General features: G+C 44.1%; 1 protein-coding gene across 4 annotated transcripts in view; it reads left to right on the top strand.

The window, feature by feature from the left end:
• Window positions 1-18,811, top strand: part of daam2 (dishevelled associated activator of morphogenesis 2) — a 698,379-nt gene that overhangs the window by 642,984 nt on the left and 36,584 nt on the right. The gene's annotated exons all lie outside the window — the stretch shown is intronic.

Genomic DNA, 18,811 nt, shown 5'->3' with positions numbered 1-18,811 from the left:
TCTGAGCCAAAGTGAAAAGCAGCCAGCAATAACTGAATGCAGAACCATATGAGTCCCGAAGAAAGTAAATAAAATGCTACCACATGTTTAGATAAAAGTGCAGAAAGCGAGTACAATTTGTTGGTTTGCCACCCACTGTGCTTTGCAGATTTTCATGGTCTGCTAAGCCAGGCTGTTTTAATCTAAAAATAAAAACTTGCAACGATTATGATTGTTTAATTTTATTTCAAACCTTTACTTTCCACAATGTAGTTTGCCGATGAGAAGGTCTCCCTTTCATACCACTGGCCGGTTCCATTAGAAGCTGCTTACACTAAGAAAACTGTGGACATTATCTGTGTAGGGATTTTGTTTTTGTTCTGGGCCAAGTTATACCAATAGCTATCATGTTAACGTGGAACAGTTGGTGGGTGGTGGGAGTTGTCCAACCTAATTCCTTGTGATCGCTATCCCCACCCACCCCCATGCACTACTGATTGAGGCTGAGGAAGATCAGCATGAATTAACTTGCAAGAATGCAACAAATACTGCATTAAAACTCCAGCTTTGTGGACTATTGGATGCAACGCCCTCACACTTTGCTCTTAGATGTTATCATACATTTTTTGGTGAACCCAGTAAATTTAAAGGGAATGAAGGATCCCTGGCCACCAGTGTTAGGGCAGTGAGAAACTTTGCCCTCTGACAGAATCAGAATCAAGTTTATTATCACTGTCAAGTGTGATGTGAAATGTCAGCAATGGTATAGTGCAAAGGCATAAGATTAGTCTTAATTTAAAAAAATGACTAAATGGTGTAAAAATAACAGAATAATGAGGTAGTGTTCGTGGGTTCATAGACCATTCAGAAATCTGATGATAGACAACAGACAATAGACAATAGGTGCAGGGTTAGGCCATTCAGCCCTTCGAGCCAGCACCACCATTCACTGCGATCATGGCTGATCATCCACAGTCAGTACCCTTTTCCTGCCTTTTCCCTATATCCCTTCACTCCACTGTCTTTAAGAAAAGGGACGAGAGGGTGGTAGATTGGAGGTTGTTGGATGGTGCTGAAATTGGAATCGGTTTATTATTCTCACATGTACCAAGATACAGTGAAAAGCTTGTCTTACAAACTATTCATACAGATCAGATCATTGAGGTAGGACAAGGTAAAACAATGACAATATAGAATAAAATGCAAAAGGTACCAAAAGAGTGCACGTATACAATAAGTTGCAAGATCATAATGAGATAGATGATGAAGCCAAAAGTCCTTACTGTACAAAAGGTCCATTCAAGAGTCTGATAACAGTAGGATAGAGGTCGTCCTTGAGCCTGGTTGTATGTGGCTATCAGGCTTTTGTATCTTCGGCCAATTGGTACGTCTGATGGAAGGGAAGATGTTCCTAAATTGTTGAGTGTGGGAATTCAGGCTCCTTTACCACTTCCTCAATGGTAATAACAAGAGGAGGACATGACCTGGGTGGTGAGTATCCATAACAATCGATGCTGCCTTCTTGAGACTCCGCCTCTTAAAGATTTCATCGAGGTTGAACCTCTGATGAAGCTGGCAAAGTCTCCAACCCCTGTGGTCTGTGCATTGAAGCTTCCACACCAGGTGGCAGTGCAGTTTGTCAGAAAGCTGTCCACTCTATGTCTGGAGAAATTCCCATGAGTCTTTGGTGACATACCAAATCTCCTCAAACTCCTAATGAAGTAGAGACACTGGCATACCTTCTTCATGATTGCATCAATGTGTTGTGTCTAGGAAAGATCTTTTGGGATTTTGATACCTGCTCACCCTTTCCACCACAGATCCTATAATGAGACTGGTGTATGTACTCCCAACTTCCTCTTCCTGAAGTCCACAATCAATTTTGTGGTGTTACTGTCATTGTTGTTGTGAGACCGCTCAACCAACTGAACCATCTCACTCCTGTCAGCCTCCTTGTCGCCATCTGAGATTTTACCAACAATAGTAATGTTACCTGTGAATTTGTAAATGCTGTTTGATTTGTGCTCAGTCACACAATCGTGAGTGCCGAGAGAATAGAACAGTGAGCGAAGCAGTCATTCTTGAAGTGTGCCTATGTTGGTTGTCAGTGAGAAGGGGATGTTATCATACTGACTGTGGTCTCCTAATGAGGAGAGCAAGGATCCAGTTGCAGAGGGAGGTACAGAGGCTTCAGATTTAGAAGCTTGGTGATTAATACTGAAAGGATGATGTTTTGAAAACTGATCTGTAATCAATAAACAGCAGTCTGATGTATGTATTGCTGTTGTACGGGTGCTCCAAAGCCGAGTGAAGAGCCAGTGAGATTGCATTTGCTGTAGACTTGCTGCAGTTGAATTGTAGTGGTCCAGGTCCTTGCCGAGGCAGGTATTAATTCTAACCATAACCAGCATGTTGAAGCCCTTCATCACAGTAGATGTGAATGCTACCAGTTGGCAATCATTGAAGCCACTCAAACTGCTCTTAGTGGGCACCAATATGATTGCTGCCTGATATGATTATCAGGGCAATGAGGGAACTTTGACCCCCGACCAGTGTCAAGGCAATGAGGAAACTTCATTCTTGGGAACTTCTCAGGGAACATGGGAATCGTCACCCAGTGAGCTATCCTTTTGGAGGACTCAATAGTCAAGGACTGGATTAGCAGAGTTTATATTGTCCTGTTTTCTAGATTTTGCCCACACTTCCTTCACTTAGCTTGGCCCGTGTCCAAACCAAGTCCAACAAAGCCACCTTGCTTGTCAGGACATAAGCTTTCTGATCAGGAGGCAAGACTGTTAACTACTGAACTTCAACAAACAAGGACAGTGATTTAGTTCAGTCCCAGGAGCCAGGCCTACTTTCACCAAAGCTATTCATTAAAACAGCAATGAAAGGGAGGTCTTACTTGAGAAGCAACAGAGTTGTTTCCAGACAATTTAAATGCCTCCCTTCCCTTGATTTGTAACCAAACATAGTTGGCTCAAATAGCCTTCAAGTTTACCCTTAGGATAATTAATTTCTTCCTTGTTCTGTGCTGAGCTTCAGTTTGTTATTCCATTGGCTGTTGGCATGCCAGGGCATCAGAAATCAGGGAACCCTGCCTTGTGTGGCAGTAAGTCACATCTTCTGCTACCTCTTCACATGCAAATCCTGACTAGAGCAGATGTGCCGCGAACCCTTCTTTATTGTTCCTCTTTATCTTTCAAGAGTCCGTTGTGGCAGTCCCTTGAATATGAGACCTTCTCTGTATGCTGCAGATAATCTCCTTACACTGCCACGTTTGTAGGGGCTGACCATAAAATCACTTCAGTCACCACATGTTGCTAGGAGACGCTTCTTGAGCGGTCTGAAGTCCCATTGATCTTCTCGTCTCCTGCTCTAAATCTTGGTTGAATTCGTTTAAAAAATCTGTGAAAATAAATAAAATGCACAAACATGTGTGTCTTTATGCTTGTATGACACATCTTTAAGTGAATATATTTTTTGTGAATAGGTGTATGTGATATTTAGTGTATATGCTCTGCTGCATATGTCGTTCTGTATATGTGCCTCTGTGTTCGTCTGCATGTTTGTGCGTGTGCTTATGCCTGCTTGCATGTGTCTGTGTATGTCTCTGTATCTGGTTGTGTGTTTCCATCCATTTGTCAGGGTGGGTCTTTGTGTGTGTGTGTGTGTGTGTGTGTGTGTGTGTGTGTGTGTGAAAGAGAATTGAGTGTTTGAGTGTGAGAGTAGAGTGTCTGTGTACATGTTAGTGTGAGTGTGTGTGTGTGTGTGTGTGTGTGTATGTATGTGCATGTCTCTGTATGCGTTTACTCCCTAAATATCCAAAAGCGTGACAGTTGTGGCTAGACGACACATTCATCTTGTTTAAGGAGGCTTACATCGATGTGCAAAGTCCTTTCTTGTTCAAATAAAGTTATAATTTGGAGGACAAAAAGTTGCCTTTCAGCTTCCTTCACTGACTGAGCCTGTCACCCATCATCCACAGTTGTTATGTGGTTACCATTCCTTGATGAAAAGAATCTCTGTTTAATTTAACCTCTCCCCCTACTCTCATCTCCCATCAATACAATTATATATCTTTGTTCCTGATTATATTCCAGCCTGTGTCTCCCAGAATGAAGAGCCTTCCTGTCCCTTTAACATTGCATGGAATGGGACAAAGGCTTGGCGGCAGGACAGGCTCAGTATTTGAGCAAAAATATTTCCCTGTGGCGGCTGTTAAAGGAAACCTTTCTCAGTCCTCATTTGTGTGGAGTCACCATTTTTATGCTTGTTCGCCACACATTACTGTACCATGATATATAACATTACCAGATCCTCCATTTTCTCCTTCTCCTCATCTCAAAGAATGTCAGTCATCAGACATTAATTTTGTGATATCTATGAAATGCTGTGTTAAAAAGAAGGGTAATTTAAAAACAGGATATCAAATGCAGGATTTTCTGTACTCAACAAATTCTTTATAATTATGTTTAATAATATTCAGGGGCTACCTCCTCTTCGTAAGATTTGCAGGGGTGCCATTCACCGTATCATATCATTTCTTAAGATATTCAGATAATATGTGTTCTACATTAGTGTTTGACAATATACATTATGTAGGTAATATCTGCCCTATGTATAGTAATATTTACAAGATAGGCAGGACAAACATGGATTATTTTCTATCAAGCTTCAGAGGCTGAGGAGTGGACTGATAGAAGTATATATGATTATATACAATTGTGTGGGCTGGCACGGTAGTGTAGTGGTTGGCCAACAGTTTACAGTACAGGCGACACAAGTTCAATTCCCACCGCTGCCTGTAAGGAGTTTGTATGTTCTCTCGTGATTGAGGGGGTTCCCTCCCACAGTCCAAAGACCTACCATTTAGTAGATTAATTGGTCATTGTATATTGTCCTGTAATTCGGCTAGGAATAAATAGTGGGGGGGGGGGGGGGCGTGTTGCTGGGCAGCATAGCTTGAAGAGCCTGAAGGGGCTTCTCCACACTGTATCTCAATAAAATAAAAATATTTAATTATGAGAGGCATTGAAAAGGATGGACAGCCGTTTCCCCTCCCCTCCCAACCTCCCCCCGCCCCACCCAGTAGAAATGTCAAATTCTGGAGGGCATAGATTTAAATATGTGAGGAGCAAGTTTTTTACACAGAGTGGTGGGTGCCTAGAATGCGCTGCCAACTATGGTGGTGATGCAGGCACAATATTGGCATTCTAGGGGTGTTTAGATGTGGACCTGGATCATATGCAGGCAGAAAAGATTTGCTTGGCATTATGGTCAGCACAGATGTAAAAGGTCAAAGGGTCTGATCCTTGCTGTGCTGTTCTATCTATGATATCTGTTCTCTAATTGTGTTTCTTAACATATATATAGCTGCCATGTGTTCTTCAAAAGTGCTTTACGATATGTTCCAGTGATATTGGCCCTGTATAGTGTTTGCAGAAATAATATTGTTTTACAGTGTGTAAAGGTAGTTAGCACTCGAGAATCATGTTACTACTTACTAGTGGTTTGTGCTCCATAATGTGTCTCAAAATTTCATGTTTCATGGAAATATTCAGGGAACATACTTCATGACCCAGATGGTTCATTTGGCTCTATTCATGTAAGGTTGAATGGTAATTAAAACTTGAACTTACATGCAGCATTTGAAAGAATGCAACTGGAAGACAGTCTGTTGACAGCTACATTTGAATTGCTTTGTGGTCTTCTGTGGTATGGATGCTTGCACACTGAGGTATCAGCCCTACACAGTGGCGTGGATCCAATGACCTTAATGCCTGTATGAATGCCAATTCTGCTAAAGTCATTCATGCATAAGATGCCTCTGTATATCTTCAACCACTCAGAGATATAGAGTCAGGTCCTTTGGTCTAAGTTGTCCATGCCGATCAACTTGCCCACCTCATCTGGTCCCATTTACCTGCATTTGTCCCATATCCCTCCAATCCTTTCCTATCTATGTACATTACCTATCCAAACTCCTCTTAAGCAATTGTACTCGCCTGTACTCCTTCATCTGCCAGTTCATTCACATACCAACAGCTCTCTGTGTGAAAAAGTTACCACTCATTTACCCTTATATTTTTCCCCTCATATTTTTCCCCTCTCACGTTGGTCCTATTCCCTCTATTTTTAATCTCGTCTAACCCTGGGAAAAGACTGTCATCATTCACCTTATCTATGCCCCTCATTGGTTTAGAAACCACTGTGAGCCACTTGTGTTCCTCTCCCTACATATCATGCCCTCCAGATCTAGTAACATCTTTGCAAGTCTTTCCTGCAGCATTTCTGGCTGAATAACCTCATCCCTCTGTCTAGGTGATCAGAATGTCACACAATATTCGATATTTCTGGGAAATTAGAGCTGAACAGCAAAGACAAAGACTTACAAGGGTGGAACCGTGGAAACTTATGGCTGGAAGAACTGGCATGTCATCCTATCTTTTATTTCTTTACTTATTGAGATACAGCACAGAACAGACCCATCCGACCCTTCAAGCTGCACTGCCTCACAATCCCCCGATTTAATCACGGGACAATTTACAATGACCAATTAACCTACAATCCGGTACGTCAATGGACTGTGGGAAGAAACCAGAGCACCTGGAGGAAACTGCTGAGAATTGAACTTGGGTGGCCTGTACTGTAAAGCGTTGTGCTAACCACTGCACAGCCGTGCTGCCCTCTGTGTGGCTGTCTCTCAAGCTCCCCCATCGTTGCACACAGGTCAGGATGTCTCTTAACCCCACCCCTACCCCAGTACAATTCAAAGCCAAAGTTGAGTTTGTTGTCACACGTATGCACAGATGCAGTGAAATATCCACTTGCAGCAGCATGACATAAGGCAGTAAGATGGACTCTTGACCTCACAATCTACCTCGTTATGGATTTACATCTTATTGTCTGCCCACACTGCACTTTCTCTGTAACATTTTATTCTGCATTCTGTTAATGTTTTTTTTTTCTTGGACTATCTCAGTGCACTGTTGTAGTTACATATGGATGGTATGGAAAACAACATTTTCACCATACCTTGGTATGTGTGACGATAACAGGCTCATTTACCAAAAGATGCTTTAGGAACTCAGTGGGTCAGGCAGCATCTGTGGAGGGATCTTGACCCAAAGCAATCAGTGGTTCATTTCGCTCCACAGATGCTGCCTGACCTGCTGAGCTCCTCCAGCAGATTTTTTGTTGCTCTGGACTCCAACATCTGCAGTCTCTTGTGTCTCTTTGATGATTCAAAATGGATGTCATGTTTAGAGTGTTGTGTATGTGGGTGTTATTCTCGCCCAGGATGTGCCTTTCCATTCTAGGACATTATATTGATACTGCCCTCACCCGCATCTCTTCCGTTTCCCGTACATTCACACTTACCACATCTTCCTGACACTGTAATAGTGAGAGTCCCTCTTGTCCTTACCTACCAGCCCACCAGCCTCCACACCTAACACATTATCCTCCGCAACTTCTACCATCTCCAAAGGGATCCTATCACTAAGCATATCTTTACCTCTCCCTCCCCCCTGCTTTCCACAGGGATCGTGCCCCTCACGATTTCCTTGTTCATTTGTCCCTATCCAGTAATCTCCCTCCAGACACATATCCCTGCAAGCGGGCTAAATGCTACACCTGTCCATACACCTCCCCCCTTCACCTCCATTCAGGGACCTAAACAGACCTTCCAGGTGAGGCAACATTTCACCAGTGAATCTGCTGGGGTCATCCATTGTGTCCGATGCTACAGATGCGGCCTCCTCTACAAAGGTGAGATCCGCTGTGAATTGGGGAATCACTTTGTCGAACACCTTTGCACCATCCACTGCAGGCAGGACTTCCTGTTGATCAAACATTTTAATTACCATTCCCATTCCCATTCTGATGTGTTAATCCAAGGCCGCCTCTTGTGTCAACATGAGACCACACTCAGGGTGGAGGAGCAACACCTTATATTCTGCCTGGGTACCCTCCAACCTGAAGGTATGAACATTGATTTCTCCTTCCGATGGACAAATTTTCCCCATTCCCCTTCCTCTATCCCCCACCATGACCTTTCACTTCTTCTCAACAGCCTGTTAATTCCCCCGGGTTCCCTCCTCCTTTCTTTTCTTCTATGCTCCACTCTTCTCTACCGTCAGATTTTGTCTTCTCCAGTCCTTGACCTTCTCAACATCCTGGCTATACCTCTCACCTTCCAGCTAGCCTCTTCCCTTTCCCCCACATTTTCACCCTGCATTTTCCTCCTTCCTTTTCAGTCCTGAGGAAGGATCTCAACCCGAAACGTCGACTGTTTACTTTTTTCCATAGGCCTGACCTGCTGAGTTCCTCCAGCATTTTGTGTGTGCACAGCTTTGGAAATATATTGCCATTTCTTCATTGCCAATGAGTTTAAATCCTAGAACTTCCTACCCACTGTGGGACAACTTTACTTGAAGGACTGAAGCAGTCAAAGGAGGTACCTCTCCATTTTCTCAGGTGCTTTTAAGCAGAGGCAATAAATGGCTCACAATACCCACATGCCACGAGAGAATAAAACACTACAACTTAACTTTCTCTTTGCTTTGTTAATGGGCACTCTGCCCCGACAAATGGGAGCCTGGTTCCCTCACTTTTGATGCCACATCAGCGAATGCCCCTCAAAGATACCTCTGGGTAGAACCAATCGAGAGGTCTGGACATAAGTTTGCTAAACTGTTAAGTGGGAAATTGGTTTATTATTGTCACATGTACCGAAGTACAGTGAAAAACGGTGCTTTGCGATGCCATCTTTACAGATCTCTGGTGCGTGGCCAAGTGGTTAAGGCATTGGACTAGTGATCTGAAGGTCGCGAGTTTGAACCTCAGCCGAGGCAGGGTGTTGTGTCCTTGAGCAAGGCACTTAACCACACATTGCTCCTGCACGTTTATAGCCCAGTGGCGGCGGTTGGTCCAGTATGGACAAGACAAGACAGATCATTTCATTACAATAGTACAGTGAGATAGTACAAGGGAATATAAAGACAGAATGCAGAATAAAATATAACAGAGAAAGTGAAATGCAAACAGACAATAAGGTTCAAGGCCATGACAAGGTGGATTGTAGGTCATGAGTCTGTGTTGTCATTCTATGAGACCATTCAACAGTGGGGCACTTATAGCAGTGGGGTAGAAGCTGTCCTTGAGGCCAGTGGTTTGTGCTTTCAGGCTTTTGTATCTTCTGCTCGATGGGAGAGGGAAGCAGAAAGAATGTCCAGGATGAGTGGGGTCGTTGATTACGTTGGCAAAGTGAGAGTCCATGGAGGAGAAGCTGCATTCAGTGAGATGCTGAGCTGCGTCCATGACTCTCTGCAGTTTATCACAGCCTCCAGCACAGCAGTTGCCACACCAAGTTGTGTTGTTCCGGATAGGATGCTTTCTGTGGCACGTCTATAGAAATCGGTGAAGATCAACGGGTGGCTTGTGAGGGTCAAAGGGTAAAACGTGAGACCTTGCACTTTCTTCAGTCAGAATTGTTGTTGCTGAAGAGCTGAACGCTGGCATGCTTCCCAGCAAACCACGGACAGATATGGTTAGGATAGGGTTACAGTGGATGCTGCTGTAAGGCCTGGGGCATATCTGATAATGCATATGATTTCATCATGTTGTTTTCTTCACTTAGGAAGCATCAGTCCTGCCTATCATTTCAACACTTTGTTCTTCCTTGGCCCTAACTTCCCTTGACAGCCACTTCCGATTGCCCCGGGCCATTCTGCAAAAAGCACTTCCCCTTTGCTTTGATTGTGGTGTTCCAAATACTTCCTGCATTGCCTGTCCAACAACCACTCTTTCCACACAATTCTATTTTCCATAAATTCTGCAAGAAGGTATCAGTGCCTAGGAATGGAGCTTGGCCTTCACGTAGTTTATGTATGTTTTTATGGTATGTGTCTCCATATGTGTATGCGTGTCAGAGAGTGAGAGGCTGTTTAGCCCATCTTCTCTGCTTCTTCGGTCTGTCAGAGAAGGCAGCAGAGGCAGCTACAGTTATGGTGTTTAAAAGACATTTGGACAGGTTTAGAGGGATATAGGCCAAATACAGGCAAATGGGACTTTCTCAGGAAGGCAGCTTAAAGCCAAAGAGTACATTTCCATTCTCAATAACTCTATGATTCTCTAATGGATTGCATTTCAAAAGTGGTGGTGTGTTTTACTGATTAATCCATTTGATATGCAGTATGATCCCATAAGTGAAGAAATGATTAGAAACAGTCCCTCTTTGGCTGAGAATGACACCCTTGTCTCATCTTCCAGTCAGGCCTAATGATCTGTAGGTTCACCCAAGAGGGCCGACACCCTGAACTCGCTCTCTGGGCTAGAATTAGGTGTGTAAACCTTGCTGTGACCTGACTGCACGGGTGACACTGCCCGTAAATTGCTCAGTCCTGAGAGTGCAGTGATCATGCAAGGCACAGTGGATGTGCATCGTTTGCTGCAGGACCAGCAAGTTCAAAACCTACCACGAGCAGCTTAATAATCTGGAACTCCTCAGAGGTGTAGCCCCATCGTAATTAAGTATCAAACGGCCAAATATCTGAACGACTGATCCAGGGACGTGAGTTCAAATCTCCTCAGGGGAGCTGAGGAATTTAAATTCCTCATTAATTAAATCTAAAACTAAAGCTAGTGATAGTAACTATGAAACTACTGGATTGTTCCAAAATATACTCGGTTCATTATTGATTTTTGGGAAGGAACTGAAGTGTCCTTACCCAGCCTAGCCTATGTGTGACTCATAACTGCCTCCCCCATTCTAGTGTAATTAGGAACAGAATAAATGCTGCCAATACCTGGTAATATCATAACCGGCCAACAAATAAATGCATTGCCAGTTACTTTCCTGTAAAATTGCAAGCTGGACATGGGACCCAAACATCACACTAAGAGCCAGCTGGAAAACTGGTGGAAGTTGCCTTGCATCCTTCTACACCATTGCCTGTGTGGAGTGCGCATGCTCTTGGTACGACCAGGTAGATTTCCTTTCAGAGCTGCATTTCCTTCACATACCTCTGCATGGCCTGGTTCTCCCCCCCAGAGCAGTGTGTTAGCAGCAGTCAGCTGTCAGATCTGCACACTGTCCTAGTTCAGCAACATAAAGCCATACATGGCCGGAGCACAGAAACAGGCCCCTCAGCCCGTCAAGTTCAGCTGACCAATGTGCACTATTTACACTCATTCCATTTTGTTCCCCACACGAACACATCAGCTGTTCCCAAGTTCTACCATTCTCTTACAAACTCAGGGCAATTTACTGACCCATGCACCTTTAGGATGTGGACGAAACTGGAGCACCTGGAGGAAGCCAACATGGTCACAAGGAAGACTTGCAAACTCCACACTGACAGCACCAGAGGTCAGGGTCGAACCCGGATCTCGGGAGCTGTCAAACAGCAGCTCTCCTGCAGCTGCACCCCTGTGTTGCTGAGTTTAAAATGTTCATCTTTGTTTTGAAAGGGACTGCTGTAATCGCCCCGCAGCCCACTGGAAGAATGGGGTGAAGTAGACGAGAGAGTGAGGCATAATTCTGTTTGAGACTGGGTTCAGATGGTCAAATCTGAAAATTTGTAGCAATACCGAATCACAGCAGGTGTTGGGGGGCAAAGAGCAAAGAACATTTTCAATTCTTTTCATTGTATTGAACTGGAAAGGGTGCAAAACTAGTTTATGAACATGTTACTGGGATGGGAGAACTTGGGATGTAAGGGTAGGCTGGAGGCACAAAAGAATGCAGATGCTAGAGTTTGGTGCAATACACAAGAACTCAGCAGATCAAGCAGCATCAGTGCGAGGAAAGAAATGGTCGATGTTTTGGATTGAACCCTGCATCAAGATTGAGAGTGGACATGCGACGTGGTTGAATGGAATTGAATTGACTTTATTTCTTACATCCTACACATACATGAGGAGTAAAAATCTTTATGTTGCGTCTCTGTCTAAATGCGCAATGTGCAATCATAGTAATTTATAATAACTAGAACAGTCAATGTAACATAGAATACACTCACATCAGCGTGAGTTAATCAGTCTGATGGTCTGGTGGAAGAAGCTGTCCCGGAGCCTATTGGTCCCAGCTTTTATGCTGCGGTACCGTTTCCCGGATGGTAGCATCTGGAATAAATTGTGGTTGGGGTGACTCGGGTCCTCAATGATCCTCCACACCTGTCTTTGTAAATATCCTGAATCCTGGGAAGTTCACAACTACAGATGCGCTGGGCTGTCCACACCACTCTCTGCAGAATCCTGCGATTAAGGGAGGTACAGTTCCCGTACCAGGTTGGACAATTTGCGAAGAAAGCCCTATTTCCTATTTAGCTCTATGTGACATGGAAGGAGGCCATTCCGTCCATCGTCTATGCAGCCCAGAGCGAACTCCTCAATCCCATTCCCACATTTATTTCCCTGCAGCCTGCTCTCCTTCTCCTCTCTCACTTTCATGTGTAGTGGCCAATTAGCCTACCGATTTGCATGTCTGTGGAATGTGGGAGAAAATTAACCTACTGATTTGCATGTCTATGGAATGTGGTAGGAAATTGGGGAGACCAGAATACCCAGGGGAGACCCACATGGTCACAAGGAGAATGTGAGAACTCTACTCTGACAAGATAGAAAAGGATGCAAGATGAAAGTCTATAATTTCTTCACTGACTCCCTGTGTTTTGTCTGGGACTCACCTTCTGGCTGTTGCCTTGTGAGTTTAAATGGGTCCAGGTGATAGATTTAAAATGCAACCCCAGATGGTGGCAGATAAAAGCCTTATTCAGTTGTTTTTGGGCTCTTAGTGGGGCTCTTTTCACACCGTACACAAGCTTGTGAACTCTACGATGTGCATTATAAATTATGATCTATGACTTCAGTACCTAAAGAGACCTGTGAGGATTGGGATGTGTGAGTGTTGTGTGCACAGGGCAAATAAGCAGTGGGTCTCTCAATAAAGGAGTGTGTTCGCTCTGGGGAAAATCAGCAGGCTTTAAAATTCAGTACAAAGAATAACCTCATTATGATCAGCACACAAATTCCAAATTCCCTTTATCTTGGCTTTGGGAAATTTACAACCATCCCCTTATCACATGACTTTATTATTCTGCAATGATGGCTTGGAATGGCCTACCGCTGTGTAATCGGTGTGTTGCCTCTCGCTCAGCTTCTCCTTGTACTTGCCTGGTTTGTTTCTTTGCCACCTAGTGGCTTCACTGTCTGAAGTACACATGCTCTCTTCCTTCATGTTTCAGACAGCTGACTTCCTCACCCAGGCATCCCAGTTGTTCCTGCCATTGAATCAGGGCCTTTCAGCATAGAAGCAGTCTCTTCAGCCCATTGTATCCATGCCAGCAATAACAGATGAGCCTACAGTAATCCCATTTTATTCCCATCAACTCCCCCAGATTCTACCACTCATCTTACACACTAGGGGTAATTGAGAGTGGAAGTTTAACCTGCCAACCCACATGTCTTTAGGATGTGGGAGGAAGTCAAAAGGAATCTGAGGAAGTGCACTGAGTCAGAGGGAGAAGGTGGCTATTTTACGCACAAAAAGCATCCAAGGTCAGGATAGAACCTCATCTCCTGGAGCCGTGAGGCAGCAACTTCACTCACTGTGCTAAAAGTTGCCATGATGGTCTATATACTTATATCCCATCCAGGCCTTGCTCCTGCTCCTTACTCTCCTCCTTATTTTTCTTAACATCTCAGTGGGGCTATAGATTCATGTACCATGGAAATAGCCCTTCAGCTCAACTCATCAATGGGACCAAGATGTACATCTAAGTTAGGCCCATTTGCCCATGCTTGGCCTCTACCACTTCCTCTGGTAATCATTGCTTCTACGTAATACATACTGTGTGAAAATATTTCCCTACAGGTACCTAGTAAATCTTTCCTCTGTCACCTTAAATCTATGTCCTCTACTTCTTGATTGATCAACCTTGGAGAAAAAAAGACTGTGTGGGTTCATCCTATCTATGCCCCTCATGATTTTATATCTTAATAAGGTTGACATTCAGTCTCCTTTGCTCCAAGGAATAAAGTCTAACCTGCTAACCTTCCCCATAAACCTCTCCCTTGTGGCAACCAGTTGGGCACAGTCCTAGGTTTTCAACCATGGACAGTGAAGGGGATAGATAATCGCCCATTTCTCTTCACACCTTCCCAAACAATGAGGCACTCTTTCTAATATCGCAGTCCTTCAAATCATGGCAACATCCTTGTAAATCTCCTCTACACCTTTTGCAGCCTAATGGGATCTTTTCCATAGCAAAGTGACCAGAACCAAATACAACACTCCAAGTGCGACCTAACTAGTACCATCTTGTACGTAACATCCCCACTGCTATAAATGATGAAAGCCGGTGCACCATATGCCTTTTCCACCCTGTTGTCTCACTTCCAATCCATCCTCATCACGTCAGCCTTTGGTTTCATCAACTCAGTTCAGTGGATTTATACTGTAGTCTGTGTCAAGTCTGTGAAGAGGTGGGAAGACTCTGCAGAAACTCACAGCAATAAGCTACAGAGGGAGATTTTAATTTCTCTGTACTGAGCAAAGTACTAGAGAGGACCAGAATGTTGATTGAGTTGTGATAATTCATCTCCAATAAGCCATTGGTGACCACCACAGATAGTGTCCATACCCAAGGCTGGGATACAACAACAGCTCCTTCTCTGTCAGAGTGTTGCTGCCCTACCAGGCATCCATGTTATTGGAGGTCAAAGTTTACTATGAAAGAGAGTTGGGATAGAACATAGAATAGTACAGCACAGTACAGGCCCTTCGGCCACAATGTTGTGCCGATCCTTAAGCCCTGCCTCCCATATAACCACCCCCCCCACCTTAAATTCCTCTATATACCTGTCTAGTAGTCTCTTAAATTTCACTAGTGTATCTGCCTCCACCACTGACTCAGGCAATACATTCCACGCACCAACCATTCTCTGAGTAAAAAACCTTCCTCTAATATCCCCCTTGAACTTCCCACCCCTTACCTTAAAGCCATGTCCTCTTGTATTGAGCAGTGGTGCCCTGGGGAAGAGGTGCTGGCTGTCCACTCTATCTATTCCTCCTAATATCTTGTATACCTCTGTCATGTCTCCTCTCATCCTCCTTCTCTCCAAAGAGTAAAGCCCTAGCTCCCTTAATCTCTGATCATAATGCATACTCTCTGAACCAGGCAGCATCCTGTAAATCTCCTCTGTACCCTTTCCAATGCTTCCACATCCTTACTATAGTGAGGCGACCAGAACTGGACACAGTACTCCAAGTGTGGCCTAACCAGAGTTTTATAGTGCTGCATCATTACATCGTGACTCTTAAACTCTGTCCCTCGACTTATGAAAGCTAACACCCCATAAGCTTTCTTAACTACCCTATCTACCTGTGAGGCAACTTTCAGGGATCTGTGGACATGTACCCCCAGATCCCTCTGCTCCTCCACACTATCAAGTATCCTGCCATTTACTTTGTACTCTGCCTTGGAGTTTGTCCTTCCAAAGTGTACCACCTCACACTTCTCCGGGTTGAACTCCATCTGTCACTTCTCAGCCCACTTCTGCATCCTATCAATGTCTCTCTGCAATCTTTGACAACCCTCTACACTATCTACAACACCACCAACCTTTGTGTCGTCTGCAAGCTTGCCAACCCACCCTTCTACCCCCACATCCAAGTCGTTATTAAAAATCACAGAAAGTAGGGGTCCCAGAACCGATCCTTGTGGGACACCACTAGTCACAACCCTCCAATCTGAATGTACTCCCTCCACCACGACCCTCTGCTTTCTGTAGCCAAGCCAATTCTGAATCCACCTAGCCAAACTTCCCTGGATCCCATGCCTTCTGACTTTCTGAATAAGCCTACCGTGTGGAACCTTGTCAAATGCCTTACTAAAATCCATGTAGATCACATCCACTACACTACCCTCATCTATATGCCTGGTCACCTCCTCAAAGAACTCTATCAGGCTTGTTAGACATGATCTGCCCTTCACAAAGCCATGCTGACTGTCTCTGATCAGACCATGATTCTCTAAATGCCCAGGGATCTTATCTCTAAGAACCTTTTCCAACAGCTTTCCCACCACATATGTAAGGCCCACTGGTCTATAATTACCCGGACTATCCCTACTACCTTTTTTGAACAAGGGGACAACATTCGCCTCCCTCCAATCTTCCGGTACCATTCCTGTGGACAACGAGGACATAAAGATCCTAGCTAGAGGCTCAGCAATCTCTTCCCTCGCCTCGTGGAGCAGCCTGGGGAATATTCCGTCAGGCCCCGGGGACTTATCTGTCCTAATGTATTTTAACAACTCCAACACCTCCTCTCCCTTAATATCAACATGCTCCAGAACATCAACCTCACTCATATTGTCCTCACCGTCACCAAGTTCCCTCTCATTGGTGAATACTGAAGAGAAGTACTCATTGAAGACCTCGCTCACTTCCACAGCCTCCAGGCACATCTTCCCACCTTTATCTCTAATCGGTCCTAACTTCACTCCTGCCATCTTTTTGTTCTTCACATAATTGAAGAATGCCTTGGGGTTTTCCTTTACCTTACTCACCAAGGCCTTCTCATGCCCCCTTCTTGCTCTCCTCAGCCCCTTCTTAAGCTCCTTTCTTGCAACCCTATATTCCTCAACTGACGCATCTGATCCTTGCTTCCTAAACCTCATGTACGCTGCCTTCTTCTACCTGACTAGATTTTCCACCTCACTTGTCACCCATGGTTCCTTCACCCTACCATTCTTTATCTTCCTCACTGGGATAAATTTATCCCTAACATCCTGCAAGAGATTCCTAAACATCGACCACATGTCCATAGTACATTTCCCTGCAAAAAGGTCATCCCAATTCACACTCACAAGTTCTAACCTTATAGCCTCATAATTTGCCCTTCCCCAATTAAAAATTTTCCTGTCCTCTCTGATTCTATCCTTTCCCCAATTAAAACATACTGTGACAGGAATCTGTCCTGGACACACTTAAACTCTGCCCCATCTAAACCCTTGGAACTAATCAGGTTCCAATCAATATTAGGGAAGTTAAAGTCACCCATGATAACAATCCTGTTATTTTTACACCTTTCCGAAGTCTGCCTCCCAATCTGCTCCTCTGTATCTCTGCTGCTACCAGAGGTTTTGCTAGGGGTTTGTTTGGGGTTGAGGTGCTGCTCTATCGAAATGATGCATTGCTGGGTGCTGCACTGGTGATGATGCTGCACTGTTCTGCAATGTTGCTACATCATGCTGGTGGCTGCACTGCTGTCGGTCCTATTGTCTGGGAGATGCTGGACTGTCAGAGGTATTGGAGGCACTCCTTTGGTAATGATGCACTGTTGGATCTGGCCTAGAGGGGGGCAGAAGGGAAAGCAAAAAAATACCTATGGCGCCTGTTGATTTATTATCTAACCCCGGTACTTAGTATTTTCCTTGTCTCTGCACAATCACGGCTCTTCTGCTGATGATGATATGCTGCCAGGTAACTTCAGCATTGAGATGTGTGTTTGGGCAGAGTTGCTAGGCTACCCACAGCAACAGCAGTTTGTTACGCCCACCACACCAGGGTGGTCTTGGTGGGGGTCTTCATTAGAGTGTGGTCAACCAGACAAAAGGAGACGTTCCCACTGCATCAGGGCATCAAAAAGCATTTTTCATAGAGTTAGAGAGCAAGTAAAGGCAATTGAGAAAATCCATCCCAACTCCACCTCTCCTTTCTCCTTACACTCTTCCGCATTCCACTAATCACCTCAGACTCCTTTCTCACCATTCCCCTTCTCTCAATGTAGATCTTAGTTTTATTTATACCTTAATTCAATCCTCGTTAGAATTAGGTATTTAGTACAGATCTGAGTGCCAGGGAGGAGATTCTTAACTTCTAGTTTGAAAAATTAGATTGAAAATGGAGGGAAAATATTGTTTGATGTTTACTTGAAGAGCTATAACCTGCACGGCTGTGAATCGGTGCTTGAGATGTGTTATTCATTGAATGCTAGGATCATTCAGCATAAAATTGTTTCTTTAACCCAATTGTCCATGCCGGCCAAAATGCCCATCTATACTAATGGCATTTGTCTGCTTTTGACCTAAATCCCTCCAAACCTTTCCTGTTCGTGTGCTTGTCTAAATGTCTATTGAATGTTGTAATTGTACCAGTCTCTACCACTTCCTCTGGCGCTCATTCCATAAGCGCACCAACCCCGATGTGAAAAACTTGTCTCTGTAATCCTTAAATTTCTCCTATGCCCTTTAGTTTTAGGCTTCCTTCATCATCATCATCAGGTGCCAAGCCCAGATTGAGCTTTGACTGCCATGGCCCACACACTCCTGTTTTGGGTCGAGTAGATCAATTCATTGGTATTCATTTCCAGTTCTCTGTCTGCTGTCTCCATCATCATTTGTCTGTCCCTTCCTTTTGCTTTCTTCCCGTCAATCTTTACCATAATTACCATGCATTCTAACTCCTCTTTCCTAATCACATGTCCAATGAAGTTACGTTTCCTTTTCATGATCTCATACATTATTTCTCTTTTTGTGCTTGCTCTGTTCATGACATCCTCATTAGATATTTGTTTCATCCATGATATTCTTTGCATCCTCCTCAAAAACCACATCTCTGCTGCTTCAGTTCGTTTCCACATGTTACTAGATATTGTCCAACATTCTGATCCATATAACATAACTGGATAAACATAACATTTCAGTACTCTGAGGCAGGTTGCCATGTTTACTTTAGTGTTGGTCAATATACTCTTCATTCTTGTAAAGGTGTCTTTTGCCATCCCTATTCTTCTTTTGATGTCCATGTCACACCTGCCATC

Source organism: Mobula birostris, chromosome 2 (assembly GCF_030028105.1).
Source record: "Mobula birostris isolate sMobBir1 chromosome 2, sMobBir1.hap1, whole genome shotgun sequence".
Lineage (NCBI taxonomy): Eukaryota > Metazoa > Chordata > Chondrichthyes > Myliobatiformes > Myliobatidae > Mobula > Mobula birostris.
Note: the sequence above shows the minus strand (reverse complement) of the source record. Positions and strands in the feature narration are given on the sequence as shown.